At 38.4% G+C, this 20,393-nt stretch overlaps 1 protein-coding gene across 1 annotated transcript in view; it reads left to right on the forward strand.

Moving 5' to 3' along the window:
* The window catches only part of MACROD2 (mono-ADP ribosylhydrolase 2), a 2,032,256-nt gene that overhangs the window by 1,326,262 nt on the left and 685,601 nt on the right, over positions 1-20,393 (forward strand). The gene's annotated exons all lie outside the window — the stretch shown is intronic.

Below are 20,393 nucleotides of genomic sequence, written 5' to 3' on the forward strand. Positions count from 1 at the left end.
AAACCAAAAAAAAAAAAAACCTTCCTGTTATCACTGGATAAAGAACCAGTTCTCTTGAGTCTAAACAGCTTTTCTCTTCATTTTTCTGCATATTTTAATTGAAAGAATCTGGGCTAGTTTTACAATCCAGATGACAAATTCCAACTCTGATCTTCTCAAATTGTGTAGCATTATGCAAGCTAATTATCTCCTCTAGTCTGTCAAATGGGGATAACATTAATACCCACCTCATGTAGTTATTATGAAAATAAAATGAGATAGCACATGCAAAGGTCCCATGTATGACCCAGTGTTGAGAGGATATTTAATAAATATTTGTTCCACTTATCTCCTTTGCTTTATCATTCACCCAATATTAGCTTTTGCAATGTGTTTTGCAATGTGTTTTAGTGAATAAACAAAGTCAACCTTTTATACTCATCATTTGGAGTATGTGGCAATTCAAATACAAAATCAAAGGTACATAATCCCCAGAGGAACAATGTGCCTTTTAATCCCTGATGAAAATACTAATGGCTTTATGACATTAGGCAATTCACTTACCTCCAGTGCCCTTAGCTCTATATTTAGTTACAGTTATAAAATATATCATTATTATGAAGATATTATTATATAAATAACTAAAAAATAGGTGTTAATATTTTTATGTATGCACTATATCAAATTACATTGTTTTGGTTTTTTTTTCCTTGATTTAATGCTTTGATTCAACTTTATAATTTTATTTATTTATTTATTTTTTTTTTCAACGTTTATTTATTTTTGGGACAGAGAGAGACAGAGCATGAATGGGGGAGGGGGCAGAGAGAGGGAGACACAGAATCGGAAACAGACTCCAGGCTCTGAGCCATCAGCCCAGAGCCTGACGCGGGGCTCGAACTCACCGACCGTGAGATCGTGACCTGGCTGAAGTCGGACGCTTAACCGACTGCGCCACCCAGGCGCCCCAACTTTATAATTTTAGTGGGAAAAATTTTCCCCTTCATATGTAGATTTCAATGTCATAGACACATTAATGTTAGAGTTGGAAGGGAACTTACATATTATCTAATGTGGTGAAGTCTCACATGCCACCATTCCCTTCTCCCGTGTTATTGTAGACCTCTCCTGAATGTACCTCCTGAAGCGGAGCATTCCTATTGTCCAGAAGTACCACTGTGAGAGTCTTCCTTGTACTTAAACTAAGTCCCGCTCACTTTCTCAGCTACTCTTGACAAAATTCTACCTTTAAAGGTTACATTAGAATAAATTGATACTGTCTGTCACATGGCAGCCCTTCAGATTAATTGAAAACGGGTAAAATGCATATCCCCAGCCTTTATTCATGTCTCATATGTAATGCGTTAGGTGGTTTAGAGGTACACTTTTATCCAAAGATCTGTAATTAGTATGGCATTATACTGCACTGCCATATCTTAGAATGAATTAAGTTTTGTAACATTTTGCTTTTCATGCATCTGTGCTTATTGTTTGAAGACAAAGTATTTCTATGTTTTCTAATACTATAGGGACCTTGTGTTCCAACCCATAGATATGCCACCTTCACTAAGTGTGGAAAAATCCTAAATCAAAAATAATTAAACAGACAAAAATAAGAGGTTGAAGCTTGCTTGGTCATGCCCAAGGTTGAAAAATATCTTTATTATTGTGTCTGAGGGTGCACAAAATGGAAATAATTCCTTCCTAATCAATACTATGATCATGTCTACGGTGGGGACAGGGAAACAGGGAACAGACAGCCAGGTCCCTGGCTAAAGGACATTTTGTTGACCCCAGGGAAAGAGTCAAAACCTCTGATGCAATGATAGCAACCTGGAATCAAGCACAAGAGAGCCAAATCTGGATTTAGATATATCTCTTGGCTGACACAAAGTTTTTTGTTTCTTAGTTGCCTTTAGGGGGTGCCTGGGTGGTTCAGTCAGTTAAATGTCTGACTCTTGGTTTCTGCTCTGGTGATCATCTCACGGTTAATGAGTTCAAGCCCCACACTGGGCTCTGTGCTGACAGTGCAGAGCCTGCTTGGGATTCTCTCTCCCTCCCTCTCTCTGTCCCTCCCGCTCTCTATGTCTCTTTCAAAATAAGTAAATAAACTTTTTTTTAAGTTGCTTTTAAAATTCAAGAGATTCTATATAAAATCAAAACGGGGCCTGGTTTGCACTAGTCAAGAGATGGGATGGGACATCTCCAGGTGGCAGCAATTCCCATGGCTTCCTATTTGTAGTATATTTGGCCCATTGCTTCCACTTTTTATTGTCTGGTTAATTCTTATTGGCATGTGAGGGCCCAGTCACTGAGTATCTCTGGACTGTGCTTACCTTTATTATTCCAGCCACATGCTTGCCTCTTCTTAACCTCTGGTTCTCTTTAATTCCTTACTCAACCCAACTTAGTACACGCCCATGCAGACTTCCTCAGGTGTAAATCTTCAAGCAGGACAGAGTTGCTTGGATGCTTAGACCTCATCCTCTGCAGATGTAGAGACTGCTCACCACCTTGTCCCCTCTAGTCCAGCATTTTTCCCTGTCGTGTTGCCTGACCAACTGTCTGTTCATATGAGACACCTGTCACTGCCTGGTGCTCACACAGGCTCCACAGAGGGTAGGATGAGCCACAGCTACATGCACTGACCACAGCCCTGGTGCCTCCTTCCTTTGACCATGCTGTATCCAGCACCTGGGTCTTTAATGACAGAAAATCAGAAGCCAGTTAAAGTTGTTACCTGGCCAGTAGACACATGAAAACAACACTCTCATTAGGAATCAGGAAAAGGCAAATCAAAACGAGTGTGAGAAGTTTCCCAGCCATCTTTATAACTTTTGTTTGTATTTATTTATTTTAAAATTCCAGTATAGTTAACATACAAGTGTTACCTTAGTTCAAGGTGTGCAATATAGTCACACTTTTTATCACTTTTGAGTGTCAAATATACATCATCACAACACAAGCTGGAGAAAGGAAAAAGAAAAAAAATCTTTCTGCTTTTCTTTTCTTCCTGAGTTCAGTCTGTTGAGATGGGTATGAGAAAGGGATTGTGTTGATATGTGACTGTTAAAACCACATGCTGGGTCTGGTAATGAAAGATTAGATGCAGAGAAGTTTCTCTTAAAGAGCAACCATAGGATGAAGCAGTCACCATTTTGCAACCCTAATGAATTAAAGGGTGGAAGCAATGCTCATCTGTGTTGTGGTTGCCAACATCTCTCTCTCTCTCTCTCTCTCTCACACACACACACACACACACATGCACACACACACATGCACACACACACACACCATTAGACCTTATGTGCCTCTTATATATTACTACTTATGGAGTAGCCTAACCAACCCAACCCTTAAAAATAATTGAACCTAAATCAGATCAATCCTCTAGATATAACTACCAACTTATAGGAAATGCAGAGGAGAGGGACATGTGAAATTACACCATGGAGCCAACAAAATCCATACTAGAAAATTCTACAGACCAGACGACCCAGCTTCAACATATAAATTGGGAGAGAGGGGAAAAATCTGCAGAAAATAAGACTTAAAAGACATCCCATCTGAAGCAAATATAACAAAATATCATTCATTCATTCTGTTTGAAGACTATAAAGCTATTACACAAAATTATTCCCCATACATCTGCATTTTAGTTTTCATAATTTAAATGGTATTGTGTTTATTATAGTCAAAAACAAATAAGCATTTGAGATGATGGGTGGCTCAGTCAGTTAAGTGTCCCACTTTGGCTCAGGTCATGATATCATAGTTCATGAGTTTGAGCCCCCCATTGGGCTCTCTACTGTCAGCACAGAGCCCGCTTTGGATCCTCTGTCTCCCTCTCTCTCTGCCCCTCCCCTGCTCTCTCTCTCTCTCTCAAAATAAATAAACTTTATTTAAAAAGAAAACCCAAACAAGCATAAAAGACCTACCAACCCCTTCCAATAAAAATTTAAATTTGGATATTGTTTCATACACACCCCAACATTTTTGAAAAATATGAAATTTATGATACAATTTAAAATTTGAACACTGACAGGCATTCAATGAACATAAGGAATTATTGTTAATTATTTAAAGATACAGTAATGGAAGTGCACTTATACCCCTCCCTTGCTCCTAAAAGAGGGGAAAGAGTCTTTCTCATTTAGAAACATACACTTGGAATTTATCTAGGTGACATAATACAATGTCTGACATTTGGTTCAAAAAATACAGGCAAGAGGGAAGTGGGTAGAGCCATACATGAGATTCTAATTTTGTATGTGTTGAAAGTATTCCACATTGCAAGCTGAGAGCAAACAGAAGAACAGGTACTGGATGGTCAAGCCCCCTTACATGATCACAGAGGCAGCAGTTCATTAAGAATTCGTCTGACTCACCACTGGACTGGCCCCAGTGGACCCGCCCCTCCCCCCTCCCTCCCTCCACCCCTCCCCGCCCTAAACACAACATATGATGCTTAGAGAGTAATACCCTGGCCTAAAAAAACTGTTAACTAGCCATCCTGGAAAGGAATTTGGTTGTTTCCTATCCCAAAGAAGAAAATCTCATTTATCTCTTTCTTCAGTGTTATCAGAAAATGCTATGCAGCAAATAAGTGGTAACTCCATAAGTGGATGTTAATGAAATTTTAATGAATTTGAGGTGCTGGCACAGTATATCCCCGCAGAGCTCAGTTTAAAAGGAAAAAAAAAGTCCTGCTTTAATGTTGAAAGCTTACAGATGACAGCAGCAGCCTTAAGACCAGCGTGAAGGGAGCCTCAGTGGGGTGAAGATTTTCTCAGCCTACTAAAATGTGTGGCCTTCATTTTTCTGGTCTCCTGGAGGCCCTGTGAGCCCCAAGGTCTGACGTCCTGTGGTTCTGAGTGTTGGATGCCTTACACAGAAGAGATCCATGATTTCTGTCATCCTCTGCTGCCTCTGGATATTGAGGGCTCCTGCATCTCTTTAAATGTTTACTGCAGATTGCTTCTTTTGCCCTTCTAAGTAGTCTGTAAACTCGATGCCAGAGAGGGGCTGAGAGAGTTATTGCCTGTTGATACACTCACCCAAACAAGTGCTGAGTGCTCTTCCCTATACACATATGGACTTTGGCTGTGGGCCCAGAATACCTGAGTCAATTTCAGAATGTACTTGTTACAGTGGGTTTGTATTTTTAGAGAAGAAAAAGGTGTGCAATCCTAAGATCTAAAAGCTGTCCACATTTACATTCCAACTTTCTTTTTAATTAAGCAGACCACAAAGATCAATAGAGAATTTACTAGCATAGAGGAGCATACTGGAATGATTTCATGAAAAAATGTTGCTGCATCGACAGAGGGAGGGCGGGGGAGGTGTTTACCAAACCATCTTTAACTGGCTGGATGTTTCTCATTTATTTCAGATTCCATTCTTTCTATATACTCCCTACCCCATCCCAACCTTGGACCACAGCGCTTCCAGAATGTTAACAATGCCCCTGGTCCTGGAATGTATTTTCCATGAGAGAACAATTTCCCACTTTTACAATGCTAGAACAATTGTGTGCATTGTTAGAGACCCCTATATGACTTTGACATTGTCGAAAGAGAATAGTAATTCTCCATTGACAGCTCCCAGTGACTGAAAGTATAATCAAAGTCAATGCATTATTAATGACTTTTCTTTTTAATGACTCAATCACAGTATGAGATGATTTTCAAACATTTTATTTTATATAATTTTTCCACTTGGAAAAGTCTGCCCACAAATTAAGGAAATACAATAGCTGAATAAAACCAGAAATATTGTGTTGGATACTCTCCAAACAAATTGTCCTTCAAAAAGATTGCCAGAGTAAGCTCTGATCGCTTTTCCCTGACAGGTGAGGACCAGGTAAATTATCTACTTGGGTCTGGTTATCTGAGAACACAGATTGGGAGCTGGGCATTGGAGTCTGAGAGTCCCGATACACCCAGATTTATTATTTACTAAAGGTCTGATCTTGGGCAGGTCTTGGAAGAACTCATAAGTCTTGGTTTCTTCCTCTGTGAAATGAAGCCAGCGATGCCCTTGACACAGACATTGTGTGAGAATTAAATGATATGCTATATGGAAAGTGGGTTGTTCACTTCTTATTCTGGTTCCAACACCTTAGATTGAAGACAAGGACAGAGAAAGGAAGCTTCACAGCTGGCCACCCTTGCTTCTCTAAACTCATTAACAAGGTACCAGGAGAGGGAACATTTACCTTCTTTGTTTCCTTCCAAGCAGTGAACCAAGCTTCAATATAACATGGCCCTTAGCTCACTTAATACTTGCTCTCAGGATCCCCCCCACTGGCTTCACCCCCAGATCACAGCACCTCATCTCTTTGCCCAAGAGCTTTCTCTGCCCCTTGCAGAACTCTCTGCCCATGCACACTGTAGACTGGACATGCCAGGGAATTGAAACCCACAATCGGTAACTGATGGAAGTGGCTTTGGATAAATAGCTCAAGTCTCTCACCCTGTAGGTGGGAGAACTCTGAGGCGTGTTCTATACCATCTCCCAGAGTTGTCCAGTGGGAATAAACCTCAGGTTCGCGTTGTGATAACTTTCTTGATAACACACCCTGCCTTAGTAACCTTCCTTGCCTCACTTCCGTTTTTCCCTAGTTTCTTTCCTGGGATCCTATTGCAAGTAAACTATTTGCCTTGGAATCTTATCTCAATATTCACTTCTGGAGGAACCTAACCTAAGACAGTTTATTAACTAAGATGGGCTTTGACCAATGACGCCTGACACTGAGCTTCCAAGCATTTTTGGAAAATATAATACAGCTGTACTGATTAGATATAATTCACGTTTATGACTACACATCTCAGAAGGGCAATCACTCTGGCAGAGAAGCTTACTGAATTTTCCTAGTAAAATGATTTTCCCTGCCTTTCAGGTGACTGTATCACTCCTATTCTAAACCATTGGCCCTGAACTTCCTCCCTCTTTTGCCTTCCCATGGACTTTAATCCTAGAATATTCCTCCTTCCTTTATTAAAACATCAATTCTTCCCTTATGAAAAGGTCACTCCCTTTGGGGTATAAACACAAATAATAAAAAGCAAAAACAATTTAAAGAAACCCACTTACCCCAGAAAGCCCTGTACCTCATTCCCTTTGTCTTTGTTCTCTTTCACCATGAAACTAAAATTATTTCTACTATACTCCTCAATTCTTCATCTCTCAATCTCTCTTTGTCCTGCTCCAACCAGGATTTTGCCCTCATTACTCCACTGTCACCATTCTTATAGAAGTGGCTTATAGAAGCCACTGAGCCACATCTAACCAAGGCTAGGGGTCAAGTCCCCATTCTCATCCTCCTTGGTCCCCCAGCAGCATTAACGATAGTTGAACACCTTCTCATCCTGACACCACACTCACTTGGTTTCCCTCTAATTCACTGGCTGCCCCTTATCAGTCCCTTTTCCTGACCTCCTCCTCTTTGATCAGACCTGTGAATGTTGGCATGCCTGCCTTGCCATCTCCATCCATGTCTTTGGTCATCTTTCCAATTGCATAGCATTAAATTCCATCTCTGATGTATACATCCTGCCTAGCTTTCTCCCCCAACTTCAGAACTTAACATTTCAAACTGCCTTTTTAGCATCTCCATTTGACTATCAGATATCTCAAATTTGTAAAGTGGAAAAAAGAGAGAGAAGGAGGGAGGAGAAAAAGAGGGAGGAAGGTGGGGGAAGAGAGAGAAAGAAAGAGAGAGAGAGAGAGAGAGAAGAGACTTCTCAAGGTGTTGCCACTACTCTGCATCTCAGTAAATGTTCCACTCTTCACTCAGTGGCTTAAACCAAAAGCCTTGACTCCTATCTTTCCCTATTATTTTACAACAAGCATATTAATAAGTACTTTTGTCTCTACCTTCAAAATATACCTCAAATCCAATTACTTACCACTATCTCCACAGCTCCTAGCTTTTCCTTCACCAACCTGTCTGACCTACTCAGGACCTCCATCATTTCCAGCCTCCACTTGATACGTATTTGTTGCTAGATCAACAGAGCAGATGAACAATTTAAAATTTTAAAGTTGGATTGTGAACTAAAATGTTGAGGGAAGGCATCACATTTTGTTTACAACTGTATTATTTGTTAATGATTCACACTTGACTATGTACAGTGTACAAGTCTCTCTTCTTTTTTCTTATCAGTTTTTTTATTTGCTAGTTATTCCTTTATTCTATTCTTATTTTCCTCCATTTTACTTTCTCTGACCTAGATCCTACCATTATGAATTACCTTTGCTTTCCCTCACATTGCTAGCTTTTTATTAATCTCTTTTTTTTTTTTGGATTGCATTTTCCTCCTGCATTCTACCATGAGAAAATCAGGTGCTTTTTCAAGGGTGTTTAAAAAAATGTTGGCAGCAGAAGTAGTCTTCATTCCACCTCTAAGTTAGAGTCTTGTGCAAGAGGATATTGTTCTAGGCAAGAACTTAACATTCACATAAGCTTTTGCCTTGCTTCTGTGTCTGGAAGCAAGCTAAACCAATTATTAGCATAATGATTATATCAAACACAGTAGCTGAAACAAGATATGGGTTATTTTTCTTTCAGGAAAAAGAACTCTACAAGAGACAATTCAGAATTGGCATGGTAGCTCCAGGAGGCTATCAGTATTTCAGGCTTCCTTTTTCTCAGCTAGCTTTTCTAGTTTGTTCCATGGTCTTAAAATAGATGCCACAGCTCCAGCCATTACATACAGATTCAGAGCAGGAAGAAGAAAGAAAAGGAAAGTAATTTTCTGAGTCAGACTCACTTTTAAAGAGCTTTTTCAGAAGCACATAAAACCTTTTTGCCTACATCTCATTGGGCAGAAATTAGTTACATTATGAACTCTACCTGCCTAGAAGATTGGAAAATGTAGTTTTCCATCTTGGGACATTCTTATCCCCAATTAAAAGTGGGATCTGTGTAAAGAAAAAGGAAGAAAAGTTATTGGATAGGTATACCATAATAATAATTATAATAATAACTACTCGGTATTAGACATATTAAATGCTAGGCATGTGTTGAGCAATGTATGTGAATTTTCTTCTTCAACTGTCACACCAACTTAACAAGTTAAATACTATTATTTATCCCCATTTTATTGATGAAGAAACTAAGGCACAAAGCATTAGGTAACTTGCTTGGTTGGACATAGGTGGTCAGTGTTGGAATCTGGGTTCAAACCTTCACAGAGAGGCTTGGGATCCCAGGCTTCTAAACTCTGTGTTAAACAAAAGTTGATGTTCCCCAACCCTATTCCAATTTTCACCACCCATATCTCTTAGCTTATGTGAACCACACCCCTGTTATTAAAAACAAAATGAAAAAAGTGTGTGTGTGTGTGTGTGTGTGTGTGTGTGTGTGTGTCTGGTCAAACTTGTACTTTAAATTGAGAAACCCTAAATAGAATATTACAATAGCTTAGTTCCTGGATTCTGACCTCTGAAGTCCTTTATCAAATCCCAGTGTCCCCCATCTTTTCCTCCATTCCAACCTAGAATTTAAGGCCAGTTGCAGACATCTTCATGGACAGTCCCCAAGGCAGAAATCCTGGTGACTTAACCAGAGGTGTGGTACTCATTCTACAAATTTCACTGTGACTTCTAGTTAATGAAAATATAAGCCTAAGGGGGAAAAAAGAAATACAATGGCATATGTCTAGTCTTTGGTGTTGGATTTCAGTGCTTTAAGTATTTCTTATGCCAGTCTACCTTGATATACACTCTGAGATGGGACACTCAAAGCAGACATTACAATGTCCATTGTACAGATGAGGGTATTGAAACACAAAAGACTTTTGGATGAGTCAAGTTTGCATGTCTAGGGAGTAGGAGTTCTGGGTTTCACAGTCAGAATCTCTGATTCCTCAGTGGTCCTAAAGTGATGGAGCCACTGGTAACAGGTTTCTGCTTATACAGAAACAATCCTTTAGGTCTGCCACCACCTTGATTTAGCTCTTCTAGTAATCAGCTCTCTTAGAACAAAACTCTGAAAAGCGTGATGTGGGAAGATGTGGGTGTGGAATGAGGACGGGCAGGGAAGAGACATGGAAGAGAGAGGCACTGGCTGACATGAGAAAAATAAAGTTTATGTTTAGCATGACTGCTTTTGAGTTTTAACCACCAAGTCATTTTCAAGGGTAAAATGAGTCCACTGATTCCAGACACAAATCAAGTTCATGTAGTTAACGAGGGAATGATAAACATGATGAATCTTGTTTGTCTATGACTTGTGTTCAATAAATTACCTTTTAACAATGTGAATTTTAGGTGGCATCATGCTAGCGAGTTGTTGGTTATATTTACATTTACTTGAAAGCTTTGTTACATACATACATATATTAAAATAGTACTTTTGGAACTGCATTGATGATGAGGTAAACGGGCTACCAGTTACCAAGTACCCTTTTATATGCCACGGATTTTATGTTTTGTGCCTTTCACATAAGGCTTAATTGAACTCTTCTACAATCCCACAACGTATTATTATCCTAATTTTACTGGTGAAGAAGCTGAGGCACAGTGAGGTTATGCAATTGTCCCTATTTCACACAACTATTCAATGGCAAGGATGAGAATTTGAATTCAGGTTTTTGACCTATTACTCTATGCTCTGACCCCTAAACCCACCACATACCACCTACTGAAATAATGAGTTTTCTGTTGTGATATTGCTAATAACTGGAAGTGATAAATTAAGAACTCAAAGTATACTTTAGCCAGAATTTTTTGGTTAGTTATTTTCCTGATACTGTTGCCTTTATGAGAAGGGCAGGAAAATAATGTATAATTTTGTGTGTGTGTGTGTGTGTGTGTGTGTGTATGTTTGTGTGTGTGTGTGTGCAAAGACTGATAAATTTCATCCTATTTTATTGTCATCCTTTCTTCTGCTGTTTCTTTTTAAATTCTTTTAATGTTTATTTATTATTGAGAGCAGAGACAGAGCACAAGCATGGGAGGGGCAGAGAGAGAAGGAGACACAGAATCTGAAGCAGCCTCCAGGCTCTGTCAGCACAGAGCCCAATGCGGGGCTCGAACCCACAGACAGTGAGATCATGACCTGAGCCAAAGTCAGACACTTAACCAACTGAGCCACCCAGATGCTCCTCTTCTGCTGTTTCTAACTTCCGCTTTTGAGACTATCTCAAGGGTCATTATCTAGGGACGCAGCTACTAATGGAGCAAAATAGTCAGGGTCATTTAAAATCTCTTAGGCAGACAGTGTTTAAGTTTTCTTTTCTCTGGCTACCGGTAACAAATCTTCATTAAATCTTAAACACAGCATAAACAAAGCATGAACAGATTGTGAATGCTTCCTAATTCAACGAAGAGAGATTATGGCTTTGCAGATACTGTTCAGTGTTGGAACAGACCCTGAGGAAATAATTTTAAGGCCCATAGTATTTTCATGTATTTTGGCTTCTCTAAGCCAGATTTTTGTAGAGGAATGGACATTGCCAAAAAAAAAAATGTGCATTTTTGCTTCAGGTTGTCTGGACTAAGATTTATGCTTCTATAGCCATCTTTATTATCACCCGTGGAAGGCAATCAGTACTGTCTTAACCCAGTCACATCCCTACTAATGCTTTATGTATATTTCACACACCTACCTATACAATAGAAAGAAGTCATTGCAGAAATAAGGCAAAGTACATGTATTAAGACCCAGTTTGCAATACAGCCCTTTTGCTAACTGGGTCCAGACATAGATGAATGCTGGAATCCATCTGGAATCTGCTTGAATGAGGGAGAAAAGTTATCTAAGGTGAATCTAGATTGGGTTGTACAAGTGTTAATGTTTTATTCAACTGAGAAGAGAAGAACGAATAGTAGAGTCCAGTTTTTTTGTTTCTTTTCTTTTCTTTTCCTTTTCTTTTCTCTTCTCTTCTCTTCACTTACTTTTCTTTTCTTTTCTTTTTTTTCTTTTCTTTTCTTTTCTTTTCTTTTCTTTTCTTTTCTTTTGTGACAGGCCTTGCCACTTAAGAATGTCAGAGGAGGGAAAGCTAGCAAGATAGTAGCCAACTGGACAACAGTAGTGATCATCTACTCATGTAACTGGGCTGCTAAGTCATTCTTTCTGCTGGGAGGGAGGACATATAATTTCTTTTGGCAGCTGTTTCTATTTCAGGGGCTAAAGGTGGAAGTGCAGGGAAGGATTAGTCATTCCCCTTAGGTTGATTGATTAGGACTGGGGAGCAGGTATCTGGTGGGCCTACACAGGAGTGCTGGTGAAAATGACTGGGAGGAGGAACCAGACTTGTGAACAGGAGGCATGAGACAGAAGAGCAAGCCCACAAAAGGGCCCAGTTGACAGGTCCAGAGAATAAGTGGGGACAGCTGGAAGAGCAGCCAGGGGGTATGGTCACCACCTCACACTGTCTCCAAATGGTATTTGTTCTTCAGTGTCTTCTTATACATGCGGACTTGGGATTTGCTTTGGTGACTGACTTTCAGGCAGGTCATCACAGGTATTTAAGAATCTTCTTTGTCACTGTGTTAAGGCTAGTGGGAGGTATTGGCTGGTTTCCTAGGATTGGGGGCTACATTTCTTTTTCCACTTAGGAATCTTGAAATTATACCTGTTAAGGAAGTGGTTCGTCTTTCAGGGACATTGCCAAAAGAGGGTCCAGGAGAAAGAGGACAACAAGCAGCTCTTCAGCTTTCCCCTACCAACTATTCTGGGACCTGGCTATTCTCTCACATGTATCTTCATCTTAGCCTACAGATATGCTAAAGCTGTCTTGAACTCAACAAGACAGAATAATGCAAAAACCCAAACAGCCACCAACATAAAGCACAAACATATCAAACCCAGGAAAACTCAACCTTAGCTCCCCTTACTCCTGTCAAACCCACAATCTACTCATTGCCAAATTTTCTCTAAAGCATTGTCAGCACTCCTTGGCACCACTTCCGTACCACACCCATGCTTTTTGGTTTCTGGCATCTGGCTCCTTCCCAATTACTCAACTGAAATGCCTCTTCCGAAGGGCACATGTGGCATCCTCATGGAGTTGGAGTGCCAACTCCAAAAGCCTTTTCTTAGCTTCATTTAATCCCTTTCTGGAGGCATTTTTATGACACTGTTGAGTATATTTCCTTTTTTTCCCCTTCAACTGGTCAAATGTGCCATGGCAAATAAACTACACACACACACACACACACACACACACGCATACACATGGCATTTACACAGATATGTGCCTTTTATTTTGCTTTATAGAAATGGCATCATATTTTAAAATCTTCTCTGCTTCTTGCCTTACTCACTTAACAGTTCATTGTGGAAATCTCTTCAAATGAGCTGGCATAGAACTAAGTCATATTTTAAAATACTGTGAAAGTACCACAAATTATTCAACCATTCCCCTATTGATGGATATCCCATTTGTTTTTCAGACATTTTCCACTTTGGGCTGGTGATTTCATATTATGGGATAAATTCCCAGTTGGGGGATGGCTGGATCAAAGGACATGTGTATATTTAATTTATATTTAGTGTTCATATTTAATTTTAATAGATGCTGCCAGCTGGCCTTCTAAAAAAGGTGTACCATTTTACATTTCCACCAGCAGCCCTTCCCCAAGCATTATAGTCCTTTGTAATTTTTACAAATCTGTTGCATTTCCCCAACTACCACCAAAGTTGAGCATCTTTTCACATGTTTATTAGCCATTTGGATGCGCTTTTCTGTGAACCTGGCTATTTATATCCTTGTTCAAGTTACTTAACCTCCCTGAGCTTTGGGTGCTTCATGAGGTTATTGTGAGGATTACATAAAATATTTATGAGAAGGTTTTGCCCAAAGTCTGGCACAAATGACATGCTTGATAAACAGTAGCTGATGTTATTTTTTTTTTTTTTGAGAGAGAGAGAGGGCACAAGTGAGCAAGGGGCAGATGGAGAGAGAGAGAGAGAGAGAGAGAGAGAAGTGGAGAAGCAGGGGCTTGGGTTCACCCAAAGTGGGGCTTGTGCTCACTGGAAGCGGTGCACCCGATATGGGACTAGAACTCACAAACTGAGAGATTCCATGACCTGAGCTCAAGTCAGATGCATAACTGACTGCGCCACCCAGGCACCCTGGTGTTAATTGTTTTGAACTCCTTTTTGCTTATGTAGTTGATCTTCATCCTCATACCTTTAAAATGTAAGTATTTTCCAGTATTCTATTGCCAGTTCCCTTGTTTCTTGAAACTCCACATTCTTGACAATGCCCATGATGTCCACTGTTTCAACTTCACGATCTCTGTTCTGCTGAGAGATCTGAATCACCGATTCTGATTTGTCTTTGAAGTTCAAAAGCAGCAATTTCAGTATCCTACTGGATCCTGTGCTTCAAGCCTCCTCTCCCCTCAACAGTCTGTCTTCATGGGAGATTCATCACCTTCCCATCTGCCTCCTGTATTCCTAAGAGCATCTGTTTCTCCAAGACCTTTGGATTTGAAATCTCAAAGTCATTGTGCTGCCTTGTCCTAGATATTCACTCCAATTGACAAAGCCTTGTTAATCTCTCCTCTACACTGGCTCTTATATCTGTCTCCTCTCTTTCTACTCTAGTTCACTGCCTCAACAATAATTAAGGTGGCTAACTAACCAGTCTTTCTCCTGCCAACTTCTCCCTTTTCTAATCCATCTGTTATATGCCAGGGGAAATATTCCATGACAGTGGAGCAGTGGTAGAATCATGGACCCCTGTCTAAAGCATTTATCAATCCTTTCTTTTACAGAATAAGGTTTACACTGGTCTTGGAATACACTATCCTCATTCCTGCATGTACCCTATTTTTTCACACACAAAATTCTTTCCTTTTCACTGGTATACCAGACTTGGGCACACTCGTTTTTCTTCTGCTGGACTGTCAATCTACGATGCCTCTCCCTTCTCTACCTGTTGAAATTTTATTTCCAAGTCCTTTTCCCTTACTGAGATCCTCCTTATTTACTCAGCTAGAATGAATCACCTACTTTAGCAATTAATCACAGCATCTCCTAATTTAATTTTTCTATAATAATAATTATTGTTAATCATTTACATAATTCTTTTTGCTCCATTACATTCTAAGCTTCTTGAAGGCCAGAATCTGCCTCTTGTTCCTAATTATATTTTCTTTGCTGTTTTCCCTGTCTTAGTTTCTTATCTTGTATCTTGTAAGTGTTCTTTTTGTTTTTAAAATTTTAATTTTAAAATAAATGCATGGCTGGAGCTTGGACTTGGGAACAAATGGAATATGACTGGAGAGAAAAAGCTTTGCCAAGGACCAGTTGTCTTAGATTCTCAGAGGTGGCAAATAGTGACAATGGAACTGTTCTGTCCCATAGATACCTTCTGTTTGCTCGTATGCAACAGTATATGAATACATATTGTACCAGTTGGCCAATATTTATAATCAACATAATAAGCATCTGGCTTCTCTTGAAAGAAAAAACATTGGCAAGAGTGGGTTTGCATTCTTGGATAGCACAATGGGTTGAGATGGGCAACTATAGCCCTACCTTGGGCTGGCAAAAGCTCCCTTCTTGCTATACCCACCACCCCGTGGATATTACCTACATGAACCCTACAGGCATCTGAGCCCATGATCATAGCACTAACTCAGTGTGTGACCCTAAGTTAGTAAGTTGACCCTTAGGTTTGATGTTCACAACTGTATAATATGGGATAAAACACACCATTCTACATCTTTTGCTTATAAGGGTTCCTTTTATTCATTTCTTTCCTATGGGACTCATGGCTAAAATTCCATTCTCCATGAAAGAATGCACCTATTCAACATAACTACTTTGTTCCACTTATGCTATCCTCTTTTTCCTAATTGATTCAGATTTTAACCATTAGTCCATAATTATCTGGGTTATAATAATATAAAGTACCACATTTTCTGTCTGTGTAAAGTTAAAATGCAGTTGAACGCTTAAATACTCTTCTTTGCTATTGGTTGCTAAGTTTTGCTTGGTTTTCTCACTTCTTTACCAGACTTCAGTGTAACAAGCTGGCATGGGCCTCTGGGAACAACGGCTGGATCCACTACCTAGTAGCTTTGGTAATTCCTGTGATACCATCAGAAACCAGTCAAAGTTATTACAATGCTTAATTGATAGAATTTATATATATATATATATATATATATATATATATATATATATATACTTTCAGCACCATGTGTGGTAGTCTTTTTATTAATGTTTATTATTGAAATGATCAAATAAGTATAGATTGTAATATATAAGTTTGAAGTCGAATGTTTCCCACCCCCCTCCCATCTCATTCCCAGTAATTTCCTGATAGTTTTGAACACAATTGTCTAATTCCTTTTCTTTCCTTGTGCACATTTTTTACTGAAGTATAATTAACATACAAAATTATATTAGTTTCAGGTATACAATGTAATGATTCTGTGGTTCTAGACATTGCTTAGTGTTCATTATTATAATTGTACTATTATCTACTATTATCTACTTTATATACTTCACCCACTTCACCCATCCCCCCACATACGTTCCCTCCGGCAACCACCAGCTTGTCCTCTATGCTTAATAGTCTGGGATTTTTGTTTGTTTGTTTTTTTCTTTTTTCATTTGGTTTGTGTCTAACATTACACATATGAATGAAATCATATAATTCTCTTTCTCAGACTAACTTATTTCACTCAGCATTACACCTGTAGGTCCATCCATGTTGTTGCAAATGGCAAGATTTCATTAGTTTTATGGCTGGCTAATATCCCATTGTATGCATGTACATCTTCTTTATCCATTCATCTATGGATGAACACTTGGGCTGCTTCCATATCCTGGAGTTTGTCAGTGATGCTGCAATAAACATAGGGGTGCATATATCATTTAAATTTAGTATTTTATTGGGGCACCTGGGTGGCTCAGTTGGTTGAATGTCCAACTGTTGATTTTGGCTCAGGTCATGGTCTCACAGGTTATGAAATCAAGCCCCACTTGGGTACTGCTCTATAGTATGGACCCTGATTGAGATTCTCTCTCTCTCTCTCTCTCTCTCTCTCTCTGTCTCTCTCTGTCTCTCTCTCTTTCTCTCTTCCCCTCCCCAACTCATGTGCAGGCACACACACTCTCAAAATAAGTAAATAAAACTTTAAAAACATTAGTGTTTTCTTATTCTCTGGGTAAATACCCAGGAGTGAATTTATTAGATCATATGGTAATTATATTTTTTAAGCTTTTGAGGAAACTCCATACTGTTTTCTATAATGACTGCACCAATTTGCATTATCATTAACAGTGCATGAGGGTTCCTTATTCTTCCTATCCTCACCAACACTTGTTATTTCTTCTGTCTTTGATTTTAGCTATTTTGACAGGTGTAAGGAGACATCTCATTGTGGTTTTGATTTGTATTTCCCTTATAATTAGTGATATTGAGTATCTTTTCATATGTCTGTTAGCCATCTGTATGTCTTTTTGGAAAAATGTCTATTCAGGTCCTTTGCCCATTTATAATTGGATTTTTTTTTGTATTCGGTTGTATAAGGTCTATATATAGTTTGGATATTAATCCATTATCAGATATATAATTTGTAAATGTCTTCTCCCATTCAGTAGGTTGTTTTTTGTTTGGTTTGTTGATGTGTTCTTTTGCTGTGCAAAAGCTTTTTAGTACTGGAAGCTCTAGCCACAGTGATTGGACAAGAAAAACAAATAAGAAGTATCCAGACTGGTAAGGAAGAAGTAAAATTGTCACCACATGCAGATGACAAGATACTATACATATAAAATGAAAAACATAGGGGTGCTTCAGTGGCTTAGTTCATTAAACACCCAACTTTGGCTCAGGTCATGATCTCATGGTTCGTGAATTCAAGTCCTGCCTCATGCTCTGTGCTGACAGTTAAGAGCCTGGAGCCTTCTTTGGATTTTGTGTCTCCCTCTCTCTACCCCTCCCCTGCTCTCTCTCTCTCTCTCTCTCTCTCTCTCTCTCTCTCTCAAAAATAAATAAACATAAAAAAGTTTAAGAACATTAAAACTAAAGATTCCACCGAAAAGTACTATTAGATATGATAAATGAATTTAATAAAGTCACAGGAAACAAAATTAATATACAGAAATCTGTTGCATTTCTATACACTAATAACGAAGTAGCAGGAAGATAAATTAAGAAAACAGTTCCATTTATAATTGCACCCAAAAGAATAAAATAATTAGGAAGAAACTTATCCAATGAGGTGAAAGACTTTGAAAACTATACAACAGTGACGAAAGAAATTGAAGATGACACAAATGGAAAGATATTTCATGCTCATGAATTGGTAGAACAAATATTGTTAAAATGTCCATACTACCCAAAGCAATCTACAAATTTAATGCAATTCCCGTCAAAATACCAAAAACATTTTTCATATAACTGTAAAAAATAATACTTTGTATGTACCCCAAAGAGCTAAAGCAATCTTAAAATAAGAACAAAGCTAGAGGTACCACAATCCCAATTTTTGAGATATACTACAAAGCTGTAGTAATCAAAACAGTATGGTACTGGCACAAAAATAGACACATAGATCAATGGAACAGAATAGAAAGCCCAGAAATAAACACATGCTTCTATGATCATTTAATCAATTCAAAGGAGACAAGAATATGCAATAAGGAAAAGACAGTATCTTGAATTAATGGTGCTGTGAAAACAGGACAGCTACATGCAAAAGAATGAAACTGGACTACTTTCTAACACCATATACAAAAATAAACTAAAAATGGGTTAAAGATTTAATGTAAGACCTGAAACCGTAAAATTCCTAGAAGAAAATACAGGCAGTAATTTCTTTGACTTTTGCTGTAGAAACATTTTTCTAGATATGGAAAAATCTAGAATATGGAATATTATATTATCTAATCCAATATATATATTATATATATTATCCAATATATTATCCAATATAATATATATATATTATAGATTTAAATATAGATTTAAAATGGAATATCTTCCCTTCCTCAGGCAAGGGAAACAAAAGCAAAAATAAATTATTCATAGTACTCCTTGAGCACATTTTTACAAACTGCAAACATACTATGGATTATGTTGTTCCATTTTCTTTTTTACTTCTTCCCAAAATGAATCAAGTATCTTTCCATTCCAGTGCATTTTCATCTACCTCATTCTTCTTAATTGATTTTTATCACTCCAGTGAAGGTATCATAAAGTATTTATCTAGTTCTCTGCTGATTGACATTTAGATTGTTTTCTATTCTCTTTCTGGTTTAATCTCCAGTCTCCTTGATAGCGTAGGAGGTAAGCTAGCCATTGTATGACTGTATGTTTCTGGCCAAAATGTTAACTATTAATAGGTATTTGAAAGTTAACTCCATGGACACATACATAATCTGCTAGTAACTGAATCATTCTTTAGTTCACTTTTCCAGGGATGAGAATCTGTACCAGCCACCATTTAGTCATAAAAATAACAACCCTCATGTTCTGAGCCCTTATATGTGCCAGGATCCATGCTAAGTACTTTACAAAACTTATCACTTTTAATCCCAATAATCCAACAGGCACATACTGGTATTATTTTTTATTATAATAAATATATTATTATATTTTACAGACCTATAAGCCAAGTAATTTTCCCAAAATCACAAAGGGGTTAAAGAGGCAGAACTTGAATGTGAACACACACAATTGCAAGCTAGAAATTTTTAATTTTGATTGCTGGGGGGATGGGAGACCTTTAATTGATGGGTTCTCCTCCCCAACTCCCCATATATATGTGAAATTGTAATGGGGAAGGGAGGGAGAAATGAAAGGGCTCTCCCATGTCCTAGGCCAAGAGTGCAATGCCAACCAGGTTATTCCCAAAAAGAGACTATTAAGAGCAGCAAAGTAAAAGCTCATTTCTGCCATGACATTGCAGCTCTACAAGGCTTCAAATCAGAAGCTCTATGAATATTTCTTGAAACCAATCTTATGTTTGTGCAGAAACACATCCTGTGGGGAAAGGCTCAGACTCTGAAGACTTAGAGATGCCCTGAACCCGCTGTGTGATTGTGGTTTACTCTGTCAGAGAATGATGTTTGGGCCACTTGGTCTCTGAGGCACATTTTTGTGAAATAATTCCACTTGAAATTACTGAATAAAATTGTTGAGTTAATGAAATAATTTTAGAGTTATGGAAAAATTTAAAAAACAGTATGAAGAATTCTCATTCCCATTTGCCTTTCTCACAGAACTCCCAAATATTAACATTTAACTATCTTTGCTTTGTTGTTCTTTCTATGTATACAGGCACACCACACACACACACACACACACGTAGATTTGTTTTTAATACATATTGTTTTTATTTATGAACTGTTGAATTGTTTAAAATATTACCATAAGGCCCCTTGCCCCCTAAATATTTAATTGTGTATTTCCTAAAAATTAAGACATTCTCTTCTATAA

This window comes from Prionailurus viverrinus, chromosome A3, assembly GCF_022837055.1.
Source record: "Prionailurus viverrinus isolate Anna chromosome A3, UM_Priviv_1.0, whole genome shotgun sequence".
In the NCBI taxonomy this organism is placed as follows: Eukaryota; Metazoa; Chordata; class Mammalia; order Carnivora; family Felidae; genus Prionailurus; species Prionailurus viverrinus.